Source organism: Ursus maritimus, unplaced genomic scaffold (assembly GCF_017311325.1).
Source record: "Ursus maritimus isolate PB19 unplaced genomic scaffold, ASM1731132v1 scaffold_4, whole genome shotgun sequence".
Taxonomy (NCBI): Eukaryota; Metazoa; Chordata; class Mammalia; order Carnivora; family Ursidae; genus Ursus; species Ursus maritimus.
In genome coordinates, this window is record NW_024426552.1 from 52,115,132 (window position 1) to 52,133,527 (window position 18,396).

At 39.6% G+C, this 18,396-nt stretch overlaps 1 long non-coding RNA gene across 1 annotated transcript; it reads right to left on the bottom strand.

Annotated features, from left to right (window-relative positions):
- Positions 1 to 2,730: 2,730 nt before the first annotated feature.
- On the bottom strand, positions 2,731 to 16,628 carry LOC103677347. The gene is made up of 3 exons (XR_572383.2): positions 16,532 to 16,628; positions 11,093 to 11,146; positions 2,731 to 2,864 (listed from the first exon to the last, which is right to left on the bottom strand). It is a non-coding gene; the product is annotated as an uncharacterized LOC103677347 (long non-coding RNA).
- Positions 16,629 to 18,396: the final 1,768 nt, after the last annotated feature.

The following is an 18,396-nucleotide window of genomic DNA, read 5'->3' on the forward strand; positions in this document are numbered from 1 at the left end:
TTGTCATTCACTGCAATCATATTTCCAAATTCTGCAAGTTCTGCCTTATAACCTAACATATGCTTATGCTAGAGACTGGCTACATGCTCCTGAAACTCACATTTCCTTTGTTCTGGCACCCAGCTAGATTAGATTTCTCATGAACAACTCAGTTAGGTGTGGCTACATCACTGAGTTCTAACCAATGGAATGTACGCACAAGTGATTTACAGTTCTTCCAAGCCTGGCCCTTACAGGTTCCTATTTGCAATTCAGCTCTCTATCCTCCTCTGTCCAGATGAATGGAGAGAGTCCAGTGGCCCTAGAAGATGGCAGAGTCAATGAAAGGAAAAGTCCTGGGTCCCAGAAAAATCACAGGGAGCAGAGACTTCCTTTCTCCTCACCATCACATGCACATCCTTCTACCCCCATTGGATTGTATGTGAATGAGAAATATATTTTTATACACTTAAGTCACTGAGATTTGGGGGTTATTTTTTATGGCAGTAAGCCTGCCCCAAGTAATTTAGAACTGTATTCATATCACTCTACTGATTTTATTTTAAATATATATACATCTTAAGAACTTGAGATGGTTCTTTTTTGTCTTGTATTGCGTATTTATATGGTTACTCAAGCATGGCCTTTTTCTTCTGTCCTCCTAATAACCCATACACACCAAGTTAATCAATAAGCAATTAATTTTCCCCCTATATACCCATTTCTGTTCCTCCCCACTACCTATGCCCTGTTTATTAGAACCCTGATTTTCCCACCTGGATCACTAAAATAGTCCCCTACATTTCCTGCTTGCCCTGAGTCTCCCATTTCTTCATCTTCTAGTCCTTGCCAGAGTGGTCTGACATGAAAATCTGATTGTCATTCCTTTACTAAAAATTCAGTAAGTCCCCATCACCTCCTGATTAATATCTAAGGAAATGAGCCTTCTTTTAGAGCATTTTTGCTTGCTTCCTTTCATCACATACTCTAAATATTATAGCTCAATGATTCCCAAGTGTGAATCTAAAATACCTAGATTCCCAGACATTATGGAAGAGTTCTGGAATACACAAGTGGTCCAGGCCATTATCTGTTGACTGAACAAATGATATAGCTTGAATATGTATGCATTACAGTGAAATGATCAATATACATAATGTGCGCAATATAGGTCAGCTACCATTAGCACCATACCTTTCAAATGTATGTGCTATTGAGATTAATAACATTTTATTTAAATGTAACTATTTGTAAGATATCTCTCAATCACAGGATGTTAAAATAGAACAACTGTCATGTGCATCAAGGGCTCAACATTTTGAAGTAAAATAGGGATCCCCTGATTATTTGGGAACTACTACTCTAGCCATTCCAAGCTATTTGCAACTCATTGAATGGACAGTGACATTGATTCTATAAATGTGGTGGACTCTGTGACTTGGCTTGCTTAACCCTTATTCTACCTGACTTGTAGGATGCCTCCGTGCTGCAGAGACTAGGAAGCTGAGGTTACTTTTCTTGACTTCTTTTTTAAAAATATTTTTATTGGGATGCCTGGGTGGCTCAGTCGGTTAAGCATCTGCCTTCAGCTCAGGTCATGATCCCAGGGTCCTGGGATTGAGCCTGGCATCGGGCATCTGGCTCAACAGAGAGCCTGCTTCTCCCTCTCTCTCTGCCTTCCCCTTGCTCATGCTCTCTCTCTGTATCTCTCTGTTTCAAATGAATAAATAAAATCTTTTACAAAAATAAGATAAAATATTTTTATTATTTATCTTAAGTAATTTCTACACCCAACATGGGGCCCAAACTCATGACCCCAAGATCAAGAGTCACATGCTCTACCGACTGAGCCAGCCAAGTGTCCCTAGATGTCCCAAGTGTCCCCAGCAAGAGTTCTTTTTAAAAATTATTTATTTATTTATTTATTGAGAGAGAAAATGAGTAGGGGGAGGGGCAAAGGGAGACAGAGAGAAAGAATCTCAAGCATGCACCACACTCAGCACAGAGCCCAATGGGGGCTTGATCTCAGGACCCTAAGATCATGACCTGAGCTGAAATCAAGAGTCGGCCTCTTAACCCACTGAGCCACCCAGGAGCCCCTGCGGCGAGAGTTCTAAATGCACAAAATCGATGTACTCCTGTGAGACTTAGAAGTTTAAAACAGAGCTGAGGCCATGTCCTGCTCTCCTGACTGCATTACAACCAGCTAGCAATTCTGTAGATTCTGTTCTCTAGCAGAGTTCCAGCGGCAGCAGCATCAGACAGACTTCCTGATTCCACGTCAGCGGATGGCAATGTGTTCCCGTACCGAATACTTCCAGTCCTGGCCTCAGTGAGATGGTACTAGAGTCTTTTGGGAATCATTGCTGGTGGGCCAGCCTACAGCCCATTTTTCTGGCCCTTCCATGATTTTGTCCTAATTACCTAGGGATCCTAAGTCCTCTCCTTCTTAACAGGACTACCTTGCTTTCTCTTTCCTGCACCGAATCCAGACTAATACAGGTCCTGGAAAATATAGTAGTCCCACCACTTATCTACAGGGGATACATTCCAAGACCCCCAGTGGATAGTACCAAATGACACAGTTCCTACACATACACACCTATGATAAAGTTTAATGTGGAAATTAGGCACGGTAAGAGATCAACAACGATAATAAAATAGAACAATGATAACAATATACTGTAGTAAAAGTTATATGAATGGTCTTTTTTTCTCAAAATATCTTATTATACTGTACTCACCCTTTTTCTTTTGATGATGTGGGATGATGAAAGTCCTATGTGATGAGATGAAGTGAGGTGACTGACACAGGCATTGTGACACAGTGCTAGGCTATACTGACCTTCTGATGAAACATCTGGACCAGAGTTGACCAAGGGTAACTGAAACCACAGAAAGCAAAGCTTCAGGTAAGGGCGGGGTGGGGGGGACTACTGTATTGCTCTGTTTAATTTGAATTTTATGTCCCCCTTCCCCAAACCTTGTCCTCTTCTTGTCCTCAGTTCAGGTGTCTTCCTAGGAAACCTTCACCAATCCCCTCAGTTGAGTCAAACAACTTTGCTTTTTGCCCCAGGCATAACTTTAGGGTGGCACTTCTTGCTATTGTATAATAAAGGTTATATTTGCCTACTACTTGTCTCTAAAAGTTAACTAATCAAGCTACTTTTGGTTAGTCCCTCTTCCCAGGCAGGTGCACCATAAGGACTTGTGGAGTGAATGAATGAACAAATAGGGATTTCCATGAATAACAAGCAACAACAAGTAACCAATCCATAAAGGAGAAAATGCAGCCTGATGGGAGAAGGCATGTGTAGTTTTCTTGGTACCATGTGCAAGTGTATGTAAAATAAGGCAGAACTGAAATGCCACGAGTCTACATATGTTTTCCTTAGACCCCTAACAAAGACACCCATATGGTCTGGACCAGGGATTGGCAACTTTTTCTGCAAAGGGACAGACAGTAAATATTTTAGGCTTTATGGGCCATATGATTTCTGTCACAACTACTCAACGTGGCTATTTTTGAGAGAAAGTGGCCATATATATAAGCAGATAATATATAAATAATGGGAGTGGTTTTGTTCCACTCAACCTTGTTCTATGAACATTGAACTAGGTATTTCATATAATTTTCACATGTCACAAAATAGTACTTTTGATTTTTCTCAACCATTAAAGAAATGTAAAAACCATATAAAAACAGGTTGTGGGGGAAGGAGGGGAAGGGAAAGCAGATTTGGCCTGCACACAGGAGTTTGCCAATCCCTAGTTTAGAAGATTAAGGAAAGGTCCAGGTTTACAGAGTGGAGTGACTTTGATTATTTTTAGTAGACTTTTGTGTGCATTTCAATTTCTTTCCATGTAAAATGGAGGCTATAATATATTACTTATGTTATAATATATTACTAATATAATTAACTCTAATATAAAAATAATAATGGTAAATAACAATAAAGGCTTGGAGACCTTCAGGACAGGTCTTTGTCACTTGGAGGTCTCTTTAGGTTTATAAATACTGAAATATTTTAAGTGTCTGATAGATGACATTTGATGGTAAGGTCTTGAAATTCTATGTATATGGCAAAAATGCTGATGCGCAGGGGCGCCTGTCTGGCTCAGTTGGTAGAACATGCAACTCTTGGTCTCAGGGTCGTGAGTCCAAGACCCACATTGGGGGTAGAGGTTATTTAAAAAAATAAATAAATAAAATAAATGTAGGATCTCTTAAAAAAAAAAAGTGCTGATGAGCAGTATGTAGTAAGAAAGCATTCTCCCCTTCATTTATACCATGAAAGGTAAAGAGGCACAAATAATATGAGGAAGATTACCACTCCATTTTTGTTCCCATCCAAAAATGGACAAATCACCTTAATTGCAGTTTTCAATAAAGCAGATGTCAAGAGATTAGAGGCCCACACATTATACCTGCTTTAGTCTCTAGCAGAGAAATTTTCTTGGAGCTTTTCAAAGACTCACGGAATTAGGTAGAAGGGATACTTCCTCTTCCCACCCGCAATTCACACGCGAGAAAGTCTCGGACATAGAACTGTGGAACGATGGCTGTGGCAGGGCTGCGGGAGACCCCGGACTCTGAATCCCACTGCAGGGCTTTTCCTACTCTATCAGGCTTCAGAAAAAATTATGCTGCTTTGTTTTCATAGAAATTGTCTAAAGTTAAATCCAATCATGGATTTAGAATTAAGTCACATGTTTCCTTGAGTTGCAAAGGATTTCTGTTATATAAAACACAGAGATATAGCCCAAGAAGCCCTAATTTCTCATCTTTTATTGATAATACTTCCCATCTCCAAGGTCCTGAGACATGTAACCAAAGGGAGTGAGGGATGAAGATTCTATGACCTTAGACACAACAGGTGAGTCAGGTCAAAAAGAAAACACACAAAACAGCTCTTGCCACCTAATGGGCAAGCATCAGTACGTTCCTTCTGCTGCTTTTCTGCTGCTTTTGAAAAATTAAAGAATGAGGCTCCACTTCTGTTAGGCATTCCAGCCTCTCATTTTTGCCTGAAGTTACCCAAGGACAGTGAGCTCTGTAGGACTTTGAAGAAAAGCGTTTCCCACTCCCTCTGTGTTTAAACAAAAGAGTGAGGCCTATCCTGATCACCTCATTTAAAATTGGAACACCTCTACACCCCACACAGTCTCCATTCCCCTGTTCTCTCTTTTTCTATAACATGTATCCTTTTGGCTTACTTTGTTTAATGTCTATTGTATTGCTCCCCTTGACTAGAATGTAAGCTCCATGATGGCAAGGACTTTTATCTGTTTTGTTCTGATTTAAATAGCACCTAGAATAACACCTTGCACGTAGTGCACACTCAGGAAATATTTGTTGAATAAATGAAATCAGGAAAATGGAGAGTAGGGAGTTAGGCACATCTTGACATATCACATGGTTACGTGTAAAAAGGCTTGGACAAGATGCAAAGCAAAGATGGGGATAATAGAATCATAAGAAGAGGAAAGAACAGTGAGGGAGAACTACTGAATGCCAGGCATGACACAGAGAGTTTTCTATCCATCATCCTACCCTTCTCACCATGGCTACTATCATCCTACCTTACAGTTGATGAGACTGAGGCTAGAGAACTTGTCTGGGTTCACACATCTGGTGAGACGGGGAGCCAGGGCTCAAAACCCCACATCGGACTCCAAAGCCTATGTGTGTAACCATGGCTTTGTAAAGATTGCTTAATTCCATTCGCGTGAACTGGAGTGTGGGTGGGGACCATCTTAGCACATGGGCCTGACTTATTTTTTTATTTTTTATTTTTTAAAGATTTTATTTATTCATTTGACAGAGAGAGACAGAAAGACAGCCAGCAAGAGAGGGAACACAGGCAGGAGGAGTGGGAGAGGAAGAAGCAGGCTCCCAGTGGAGGAGCCTAATGTGGAGCTCGATCCCAGGACTCCAGGATCACGCTTAACGACTGAGCCACCCAGGCACCCCAACGGGCCTGATTTATTAAAGTGGCTAAATGGACAGGTCTCTTGCTGATTCAAGTTGAAGAGATTTTGCTTTTCTGAGGTGCAATCTCCAGATGTACCACATAAAGAATGTCTACTTCGGGGGCACCTGCCTGGATCATTCGGTAGAGCATGGGAATCATGATCTCAGGGTTATAAGTTCAAGCCTCATACTGGGTGTAGACATTACTTAAAAATAAAATCTTAAAAAAAAAAGTCTATTTGCAATAAAGCTAGGAGGACCACCTAAAAATATTTCCAATCAAAAGTAAATTACCATTGTTTCACCAACCAATCCATCATTGAAACCACAGAACTGCAAATATCAAAATTTGTCATGTTGTCTGGGCAGTAGAAAATGGCTTAGCAAGCTCAGGACTCCCAGATTCAGCATATTGGGGGCAGCATGCATCAGATCTGCCTTCAGGGCTCACACGTTTCTTTGCCTGTAACCATGTAGGTCAGGCAATATAAAGGTGGGGATTTCTCCTCTGGCTTCATAGGTATCTTTTCCTTCTTCTCCCTACCCTGTAACTTGCTTTGACACTTTTACATGCACACAGTATCTCTTCTTCTATTTACAAACTGGAACATGAAAATATAATTTTTACCGCCTTCGCAGCTAACAGATTTCTTCTGGAGGCAGAGTGAGATAGCATTCACAGGTATCTGTCCTGATGTCATCAAAATGGATCTGGAGTAGTGATCAGGACGGAAGACTCAGGGATAGGTAGGTTGGGGATATAATGAGAATATATAAAAGGAATATATGAGACTTTAAGGACTGGGGAAAGAAAGGTCGGATTTAGCAAGTTCAGCCACGGAGAAGTTTGTGTAAACCAGGGGTTCTCTGTGAACCCCAGTCATACATCTATTCATATTTGCCCTACCCCCGGCCCTACCATAGTAACAAGGATAAGGTAACAGTTTAGCTGTTACCACCACAAGCAGGGAAAGACAATTGTTTCTGTAGACTGCGAGAGAAAGTAAATGGTTATTCATCAAGAGATTTGGAATGGTTGTTAAGGCAAAGAGAACAAAAAGTTTTATGTCCTGTGAGGATGTTAAGGTGTGTCCCATAAACGTCTCACTCAAGTTACCATTTAAATAATAAGCACGACCTGAAAGAATTTTCATCCAGGGTATAGCTCATATGTGTGTGGTCTAGTCCTTCTTAAGCTTAGGTGTTAGGGACACCTGGGTGGCTCAGTCGGTTAAGCGTCTGCCTTTGGCTCAGGTCATGATCCCAGGGTCCTGGGATTGAGTCCCACATGGGGCACCCTGCTCAGTGGAGAACCTGCTTCTCCCTCTCCCTCTGCTCCTCCCCCGGCTCATTCTCTCTCTGTCTCCCTCTTTCTATCAAATAAATAAATAAAATTAAAAAAAAAAAAGCTTAGGAGTTGATACAAATCAGCTGGGTTGGTATATTTATTTGAAATTCAGAGACTTCTTCACAGGTGAGGGCCAGGAATCTGAATTTTAAACAAGTCATGTGGGCGATTCTGATGAACCGCATTTTGAAAAATGCTATCATCAGACTGCCAAGTGCTAAGGGTGCAGTGGTGACTTAGAGCTAAAAATGAGTTCTTGTTCTCTACTGACACATATTAAGAAACCTCAACAAGTCAAGTCAGGAGTGCATAAATACTCTGAAATTCTCCATTGTTACCTAAATAATTGTGAACACCACTATCTTTTGTAAAAAAGAAGGAAATATTTAGTTCTTTCCATCTATTGCAATTACTGTGCCACCATATTAAATTTTAGCAATCTTCAAAGAACAGCCCACCCAAATTTCTCAAGGATTTCAATTATCATCCCTGGAAAATAAAATTTCTATTAATCTTCCAGGGCTCCATATCCCTGGACACAAAACATTACTCCATCTAACAAGCCTTACTTAAAAGAAGAGCTACTATTTATTGTCAGGGACCGTTTTTACACATAGCATCGTGTTTAATTCCCAAAACAAGCCTCAGAGGTAGGAACCACGCTAATCCCCATCTTACAGTTTAGGAAACTGAGGTTTCAGGCTTGGCAGGTTTAAGAAGTTTGTCCAAGGTCATGCAACTAGTAAATAGAGCTAGTGTTTGAATTCAGATCTTTCTGACTCTAGAAGCACCAGCTCTTAAGCTCTGAGCAATTCTGCCTCCACTGGGAGCCTGAGTTCACACACACCCTATGAACATGCACAGATAAAGCAAATATCAATACAAATTGCAAAGCTTACTGAGGCTACACAGTCCCAGTAGAGTAACAGGTCTATTCCATAAGAGATGACATAAAATCAAAATGTAATTATGCCTCTCTAAAATATAAATAAAAACTAAAATCTACATCAATATCCAGTGTTTGTCATTCTTACCGAACATGATTTAACTATGGAAATAGTCATTCTTGTTGCACATAAACTTTCTTTTTGTTCAATGTAGCTGCCACCTGAAATCTCCTGTGTGTAGTATTTCCTGACATATCTTCTTATAATTACTAATACTAAACTTTTTTTCCCGAGTATTCCTAATACCTTTAGCCTTTTATCGAAATTTCTGAAGCAAACACAATAATCTCTCCAAACCACTCACTACTGCACACAAACCCTAGAGTTTAAAAAGAATAATACTGACCACAAAAATCATAAAAAGGACATGTCCCAAATCCAGCATTTTACTTAGAATATAAAGCCAATTTAAGAATCTAAAGATCTCAGAAGTCAGCCTTCTTCCCTACCTGACTAAAGAAAACCTCTTTACTCCTTCAAACAGCTAAACCTTGAGCAGCCTCAGGTCCTGCAATTGCTCCTGCACGTTTAGATTCTTCCAGCATTGCAAGCTAGCTTGTTCTGCCTCTATTCCTGAATCAGAGGAACATTTTGTATTATGCTGTATATCACATCTGTCTCCACTGCTAGAACACAAGCTCCGTTAGCACAGGAACCACATCCTTTTGGTGTCTCTTGCAATCACCACAGCACCTGGTACACAGAAGGCACTTCATAAATGTTGTTGAATGAATGAATGAATGATTGGCTCCATGAAACCAGTGGCTCCTAGAGCTTGGTTCTTTTTTCCAATCTCACCAGGATAATAGTTGAGCTTGACTGAATGCCTCTTTCTTCTTTGTTTTGCTCAGGATTGAAAAGCCATGATTTCTCAGATGACCACCAAGACCTTGGACCAACTCTTCTCTATTCATCGCTTTGAGATAGCTTTCCAAATGGTTCCTATCCTTCTCTGGGAGCGCTAGAGACCACTACAGTCTGTGAAGCCTGGGAAAGCAGATACAACCCCCAAATTCGGAAGAGAAGCCTTGATGGAGTGATGGAGGATGAAAAAGTGAGGACTTTTTGCTGCACGCTTTTCTCCTCTGAACTCTGGAGAGAAGGAACTCTGAGTCTCTGATCAGCAATTAAGGTTTGATAGGAAGGATAGACACACATTATCTAAGTCAGGACGACCGAAGGAGGCCTTGTTCTTGCTGCAGCAAGAACGGCCTTGGTGATGTCTACAGTGGTTGGGCACTTAGAAGACAGAGAGACCCTTACCCTTCTGTCTGATGCTAGGGACCCAGGTGTTGCTAAAGAGGCTTTCTTCCTCTAATCCAGAATTATCTACTTAGGGGAAGGTTTTCTTTGTATTTAGTTCCTCCCCTTCTGCAATCCCTATTCAGGTCACATCCGAATGTAAAGTCAGAGCCAAGGGTTGGTGTCTTCTGAAGTCATCCCAGCTAACTTCTCTAAGAATTAAGTCTTTCTGGGGCACCTCAGTGGCTTGATCAGTTAAGAGTCTGCCTTCGGGGGCACCTGGGTGGCTCAGTCGTTAAGCGTCTGCCTTCGGCTCAGGGCGTGATCCCAGAATTCCGGGATCGAGCCCCACATCAGGCTCCTCCACTGGGAGCCTGCTTCTTCCTCTCCCACTCCCCCTGCCTGCGTTCCCCCTATCACTGGCTGTCTCTCTCTCTGTCAAATAAATATATACATTCTTAAAAAAAAAAAAAAGAGTCTGCCTTTGGCTCAGGTCATGATCCCAGTGTCCTGGGATCGAGTCCCATGTCAGGCTCCCTGCTTAGCTGGGAGTCTGCTTCTCCCTCTCTCTCTGCCTGCCACTCCCTCTGCTTGTGCTCTCTCCTTGTCTGTCAAATAAATAAATAAAATCTTAAAAAAAAATTCAGTCTTTCTTCTTTCCCATCCCTTCCCATTTCTTTCCTTTCTTACCTCCCTCCCTCCTTCATGTGACAAGCAAAGTTACTCATTTCAGTTTTTCTCCTCTTGAATGGCGCTGGTCAAAGGTCAGTACGTTATTATTTTTTTAAAGATTTTATTTATTTATCTGCGTGAGAGAGCGAGAGCACGAGCCGGGCAGAGAGGAGCAGAGGGAGAGGAGCTGGATGCGGGGCTCAGTCCTAGGACCCCGGGATCATGACCTGAGCCGAAGGCAGACGCTTAACAGACTGAGCCACCCAGGTGCCCAAAGGTCAGTACTTTAACAAAGTTATAACAGGCCATTTGAAATTTGGAAAGAGAACTTCAGCAATTCAACAGATTAGAAAGTTTGTTTTTAAATGAGGTTTAAATGAGGAAGAAGATGATATTGTAAGAAAAAGTGTCAAGTGACAGAAAAGGAAACCATCCCTCTCCAAAGCGCTAAGTACTCCTAAGACCTGGACTCAATTCTTCCACGGTAAAGAGACTTTAGCCTAATTTCGGGCAATGTATTTAATGCCTCCTCTTTGAGCACTATCACAATGTTCTTTTTAAAGCTGGCCTTTCTGGTAGGCGAACCTCAATATATTTGCTTTTTTCAGGAGCGCACAGATAGTGAAGGCGAGCCTAGAGGTGAATTCATACAAAAACCATCATTTGACACAACCCTCTGCCTTCCCTTAGTTTTATCTCCTTCACCACAAAACATCATTGTTTTGGTTAACTTCTCAATTGTATGCCTCTCCTGTCTGTCCTATTCCACTTCAGGAAAAAGCAACTTTTCTGCCAGCTGCACTTCCTGCTTCGCAACTGTACCTTCAGACAATGTCCCTGGCCTCACGCCTACCTCCAAGCCCTGATACCTCCACTTCATTGGGGGTTTAAATTAGAGCTTTCTATGGTCGTTCCTTGCTGTACCCTTACCTGTGGAGTGAGTCCAATAAATCCTCCTTTTCTTCAGCTAGTTTGAGTAGATTGCTGTAGAAGGTAATAGAAAGCAAAAAATAAGTTAAAATTTAAGAGACCCCCTAGGCACTCCAAATGAATTGAGATATCCAAGATCTATTGAATAATACCCGAGAGTCTGGGGAAAACAGGCACTTAAGTTTGAACTGTTGAAGAGCAATTGAAATCCTTTCTGGAATGAATCAAGGAATATAACAAATAAATATATTAAGAAATAATTCACCTCTGAACACATGTGGGTATAAAAACCAGGCCATAAACATTCTGAATAATTGCAGTTAAATTTCTTTCTTTCTTCTTTTTTTTTTTTTTTTAAGATTTTATTTATTCATTTGACAGAGACAGCAAGACAGCAAAGCAGGGGGAGCGGCAGACAGAGGGAGAGGGAGAAGCAGGCTTCCCCATGAGCAGGGATCCCAGGACCCAGGGATCGTGACCTGAGCCAAAGGCAGACGCTTAATAATCTGAGCCACCCAGGCACCCCATGAAGTTAAATTTCTTAGGATTGGGAGGAAAAAGGTGGATCCTGCAAATTAGAAGTGGTAAATGAGACATCAAGTCTACATAAGATTCTAGAAGGTGCTATGGAGTAGAATACCCCTTTTATCCTCCCAACCTGCTGTTTACTTGAGAAAACTGTTCCCGTCCACAAGCACCAAAAGAGCAGCCCTTCAAAACGGGTGAATCCTTGCCCCTCACCTGATGACAGTGACAGCAATGAAGGCGATATGCTTTTGTTTTCGTGCCTGGTTATTCTTACTCTCCTGAGTTCTACGAGAGACCCCAATATTTGCACAATTAATTTCCCTTTTTCCTTAAGCTTATCTGAGTGGCTTTATGATCCTTGAAATGAAATGAAATCTGACTGAGATAGGCAAGTGAAGGAAAAAGTCTGTGCACGCTTAGAAAAAGGACAGCCAGCGTAGGGTCACTGAGACTAGCCTAAACCGATTTTTCTTTTGTAACAGGGTTAATAAACTGATAGCTCAGTTGCACTGTGGCTGTTAGAGATGTTACAGTCTGTTGTCTTCAGCCCAGTATCTATTTGCCTTCTCTTAGTGGTACAATTTTACTTTGCGAAACTAAAAGCCTTCTTTGTATGCAACCTTTTTTTCTCTACTGTTTTCTTAAAGTTTACTTTTATTTTCAAAATATATTTGCTACATGCAAAAGAATAATGTAACATTTATGTAAGTTATAAAACCAACACCTGTGAATCTACCAAGAACAAGAATGTTACCAATACACTGCCTCCATCTAAATATTTCTGTCCTAACTCAATTCCCTGAAGCCTCCACCACCGGCCGATGCTCCCCATCCCAGGTAAGCCTGCAGTCTTGTTGGGAGGGTCAAGCAAAGTGTCCTCTTGTAACTGGCCAAAGGGTGAACCTAAAACTTGGGTAAAGGTGATAGGACTCTTCCATTCTCGTCTCTTCGGTGGCATAAAGAAAGGACAGAGTTTGAGCAAATTCATCATAATGAGAACAAAGATATTATCCCTGAAACTGATCTGGAGTTGAGAGCGTCCTGGGCTTTCTGAGATCTAGTTCCCCAGTCTTACTTTTTTTTTCCTTTAATTTCTAAGTGCCATCCCATATCCTTCCCAAATTTCCTGTTTTCATTGTAATTAACTGGTTAGTACACTCTACTCACCAAGAATTCTTCTCATAACATTAGTGAATGAAAATTTCTTAAAGCCTCTTCTGTGATTAAAGTCATATCAGGTATTTTCATGAGTGGGCCGCAAAACATATAGGTAGGATGAGAGTAAAATTATGAAATAATGGTCACCTCTGGGGAGAACTGGAGAGGAACTGGACCCGGGAAAGGGGCTTCAATTGTATATAAAATGTTTTATTTCCTATAAAGAAATCTGAGGCAATTAATAACATGTTAAGTAATAAAGTGTCTACAGGATCACCATATTATTCTTTAGAACCTTCCTTAGACTTACATTTTTAAATTTATGTGAATTAGGTGGCTTCAACAACTGTGGCCATGCGAGTGCTGATAAATGGTCCACGTTAACCTATCGGGAGATATGTGCTCTGGGTTCTGCCTTAGACAGTGCTTTTAAAAATGACTTGGAAAAATGTAAAGGTGGCATCACATTTGTGAATGAACCAAAGATGGTGAGATCAATAGCAAACACATTGAATGAAATAATCAGCATACAAAAAAGAGTTAGCAAAATGTAATTCTGGGCTGAATCTCATCAGCTAAAGAGAAATAATTCTACCATTTATTGAGTGCTTATCATATGACGAGTGCCATGTTAAGTATTTTACATATATTATTTTATTTAATACCTACAATAACTTTACGAGGTACCTATTACCATCCCCTTTATACATGAGGAACTATAGCAAAAAGGGGTTATGCAATTTGTTCAAATTCACAAAGTAAGTGCTGGAGCCAAGTTATTAACCCATGGTGTTATTAACTCCAGAGCCTCAGCTCTTAACCACTATATAATACCAGGGTTATAAAGGCTTATGCCTCAGTTTCCCCAAAATAAATGATATAATACAGAATGGAAGAGACATGGCTTAACAGCCCACATTTGAAATTTTTTTTTTTTTTTTTTTTTTTTTTTGCGAATAAGCACAGTATCAGTCAGCAGAGTGATGTGACTGCCAAGAAAGCAAGTTCCATCTTAGGCTGCAGTAATAGAAATTTTGTATCAAGGAGAAGGGAGCCATGGTCATGCTGTACTGCACACTGCCTCAGCCCCCACTGGCTCTAGATATCCCACCTGAAGGAACACACCAACAAAGACAATACACAGGGTTTGAGAGGAGACCATGAATTGAAAATGGTGACCTAGGAAAAATGTTTTAAGGAACTAAGACCATTTGTCTGAAAAAGACACAACTCAAGGCAGAAGGCCATCATGATAGCTGTCTTCACATATTTCAAATGTTACATGGAAGAGGGATTGGATTGTTCTGTGTGGTAACAAGAGAATAAGAAAAGGAACAATGGATAATACTTAAGAGGAGAGAAATTATTTGACTATCAGGAAGAACTGTGTAGTGGTCAAAACTGCTAGAAAATGAAATGGATTGTCTTGAAGAAAGGAGTTCCCATGAGCTGGGTGTATCATACTAGACAGTCCTTGTTGGGGATGTTGTTGAAGCTTCTAATGAGATGGTGGCTAGAAAGACCATCTAATGTTAACGCTAGTGCTCACTGGTTTTATTATCAAATCCATTAGTGTAAAATCATCGTCCACTTAGAGACCTATTTTTATGGTATGATCCTTAAGTGACTCCATGGTGACTCCCCCCTCCTTCTCTCTCCCAAGGCAGAAAGCTTGCAGAACTAGCTGTCTAGGACCTTAGTACAGCTAAGTCCAGCTCTGCTACTAGTTGTATAACATTGAGGGACTCATTTAGCCTTTTTCTGCTTCAATTTTTTCATCTTTAAAAAGAAAGTCCCTTTCTTTGTTTCACCTAGCTCATATGGATACTAGTGAGTATGCTAGGCTATCTCAGATGTGCTTTAGAAAATTAGAAAAATATGCAGGTATAACCTATGATGACTATAATGTAAGTTCTGTTCACCATATACCTGGGATACCCACCATTTCCTGGCACCTCTCTCATCTCTATACTCTTTCTGATCCTTCTTAGAATCTGTAGACTTTTAGTTTGTTTTTCCTTTCTTTTGTTCCTCTGTTTTGCAAATCTTTGTTGAGTTACTGTTACATGTTAGGCAATGTACAAGTTCTTATGCTAGCCACTGTTGGAAAATAAAACAAAGGAGATATTTCTTTAGGTGTTTCTTTTCTCTACACACAAATAATGTAATACACGGCAAGGGATTTAAATTGCCTTCAGAGTAATATAGATAAAATGCGATAGAAGATCACAAGAGCGAGGAATTCTGAGATGCTTTGCCAAAAATCACTCTAGGAAAGCTGGATAATCTTTCCTTCTTTTTTAAAGATTTTATTTATTTATTTGCTTTCGAGAGAGAGAGAGTGCACGGGGTTGGGGGTAGTCAAGAGGAGGAGAGGGGGAGGTCAGAAAGAATCTCAAGCAGACTCCAGGTGGAGCTTGGAGCCCAACATGGGGTTTGATCCCACCACCCTGGAGACCATGACCTGAGTCAAAACCAAGAGTCAGAGGCCCAACCAGGCACCCCTAATCTTTCTTTCTTATTTACAACTCTGCTGGTTCTCTTCAGAATTATGAATGCTTGCACTGGTGCTAGTGGTTTGACTGTCCAAGTTCCAATTTTTAGTCCCCTGGATTTGGCCTTGAGGAGAGAGGTATGATTTGCTCTATTTTTTTTTTCTTATAGAGTTAAAAAAGGGAAGCTCAGTAAGGTCATAATACAAGGCAAAAATTGTTATGTAAGACAGACCCTCATCACTGTAACTATCTAGAGTTTCCATGGGCAAAACAAGGCTTGTTTCAAAGAAGGATTTATTACAAGTTTGCCTTTTTAGGTGCTTAATAATGGCCACTCAATGGGATGTTTGCTTTAACCTGGATCTGTCTGACATCCCTTTTATGTGCAGAGATGCTGGAGTTGGTAGAATGTAGGCTAAAGGGAAATCACAAACCCTGGGTGAGTGAGTTGCAACAAGTTCCATGAACTCCATTTGATATGCTGGTTAAGTTAGAAAACTTTCTGTAAAGCAGCTGTCATTGGCTTGTAATGTGTGAAAGATAAATAAAATTAATATTTATTGAATGTTCGTAGGTTCCAGGCTTCAGTATTCTATGCAGATTATTTCATTTATGGTTAGTCATATTATCCCTATTTTACAAAAATGAAAACTGAGTCTTAGAATGATTAAGGAATTTTTTCAAGGGTACACGGCTAGGAAGTGGTGAAATCAGGATTTGAATGAGGATTCTATAAAGAAGTAGTATATAGATCAGAAAATAAATGTTATTTATAGACATTTAAATAAAATATAAACTTATACTCATGTTTACACACACATTTAAATTTACTGTCCCCAAATTATTTTGTAATAAAGGACTCATATAAAATAAAATTAAGAAAATGGACAAGTCAAGGCCATGAGAAGGAGGAATGTGCTAACCTTATGAACGTCGATCATCAGTTGTGAAAACAAGAAAGGAAAAACGCAGACCCTTTATTTTTTAATTTTTTTTGTAGACCCTTTTAAATGCCATTTTACCCAGACAGCAAACAGTTTTTGTTTTCATAATCCTACATTCTGAAAGTTAAATAAACCCTGTGAAAGCTATGATTTTTCTTGATCACATTTTTAATTTTTGAGCATCACTGCCATTTAAATTTTTTTGATATTTATTCTTAAATGAGATGATAAAAATCTAAAAAGTTTTTCCTAAATGGTAAAATACTACAGTACGTTTAGTTCTAAGCCTCTTTTGCTTAGTGGTGAGGCCTTACCTATCAAACAGGAGACTGGCATTCCATTCTATCGCTTCTCCTAGGAGCAGGCAATTTTCCTTTTCCAGAATCTGGCATACACAAGGGTGTAGCACAGGATCCCTCTCAATAAAGGATCTGCAAAAGAATATTGAATGATGGATTATACTACCACATGATGCCTAATATATCACCAGTATATAAAATGCATTTTAAAAAAATGTTTCATTCTCCCAATATAAAGGCTCTGTGGACTTAAGAGTTTTCCAGTAACAGTAATGTGTTGCAGTGAGACATTTCTGTGAACTTCTTTATGCTCTCTTGCATCAGTCCTGGTCAGCATCCTGCCCTATCAGAGGTCTCCAAACTTGAATGCAAACCCTTGGGGAATGTACTAAGACTATACCACAGGAGTGTGGGAAGAAAATAATAAAACTCTTACTTAATTTTATTTTTACTTCATGCCTTTTCATTTTGTTTTTGTGAGTATATACTTTGTAATAATAAATATTATATCCACAAAGCGGTGCACTTTAAAAACACATACATAGGGGCACCTGGCTGGTGCAATCAGTTAAGCGCCCAGCTCTTAGTTTTGGCTCAGGTCATGCTCTCAGGGTCCTTGGATCAAGCCCCATGTTGCGCCCCATGCCCAGAAGGGAGTCTGCTTAAGATTCTCTCTCCCTCTCCCTCTGGCCCTTCCCCCCACCCCCCCAAGTGTTCTCTCTAAAATAAATAAATACTTTTTAAAATCCCATAAACATAAATATACATACATACATATTGAGTATATATGTTTGAACATTTTACTGATAGCAATGTGTGATCTAAAAGTCTGAAAAGTGTATCTCTAAATAATTCTGCTAAGCTAACCATAATTCAGCAAAACAAAAACAAAAACAACTTTGCAACCATAAAGAAATAAAGGATGTTTTCCTATGGCTGGGGTTGGGGGTTAGGGGTAGGCTGGTCTTTTACATTTTTTATAACATAAATATACCAGCAAAAAATCACAACACTTAAATCAGCAATTAAGTATAGCAACTCATGTTGATTTTTTTTTTCCTCTTCAGAAAAGAGCACAGTGAAATCATGAGAAAGTTTTTCTGATCTTTCCTCCATTCGCCTCTTATGCCTGAAGTTTGTCATTTGGAAGGAAGGACTGTCAAGTTACTCAAAACCCATGTTGGGTATTAAGAGTCCTAGGTTTAAGTTCCTTCATCATTGCTATTCTATGTAATACCGAGGAGTATATATAATTTGTCCTTTTCTCATTTCTCTGATGGGTAAAACAGAGATAATAATATTTAGCATCTACCTCATTGCAGCGTAACGTGGATAAAGAACACTTTGTTCCATCTTTTAAATAAATGCAAAGTGTCATTAATATAACTTTAAATATTGTCAGTTTAAAATGCTGTGATTTTATATACTTTTTCTTTTTTAAAAGTTATTTTCCTGTAAGAAATAAATGAAATATCACATTTCTAAATACCACTATTTGTTTTCTAAACTTCATAAGCTTAAGTTTTCTCTGTATCTGTTTTTATTTGCCACTCTTACACACACACACATATACACATTCGATAACTTTATGGATGTGAGAGAAAAACCTTAAGGTGGCATAAAGGAAATAAAAGGGATTTGAAATAAATTCTCTTCAGTTTCCCTTTAAGTTTTAAAGCTATGCATCTAGGCCATAAAATCATAGTGTTTTTTTAATCTTCAAAATGTTTGTGTTTAAGAATAATTCACAGACTCTTAAATTCAGACGAAACCTTAAGGAAACGTCTAGGGTCTATGATAACCTCTGGCACATAGTAGATGCTGAGTAAACATTTAATGAAGGAAAACTGGGGGAAGTTTCTTATTTTAACCTTACAAAA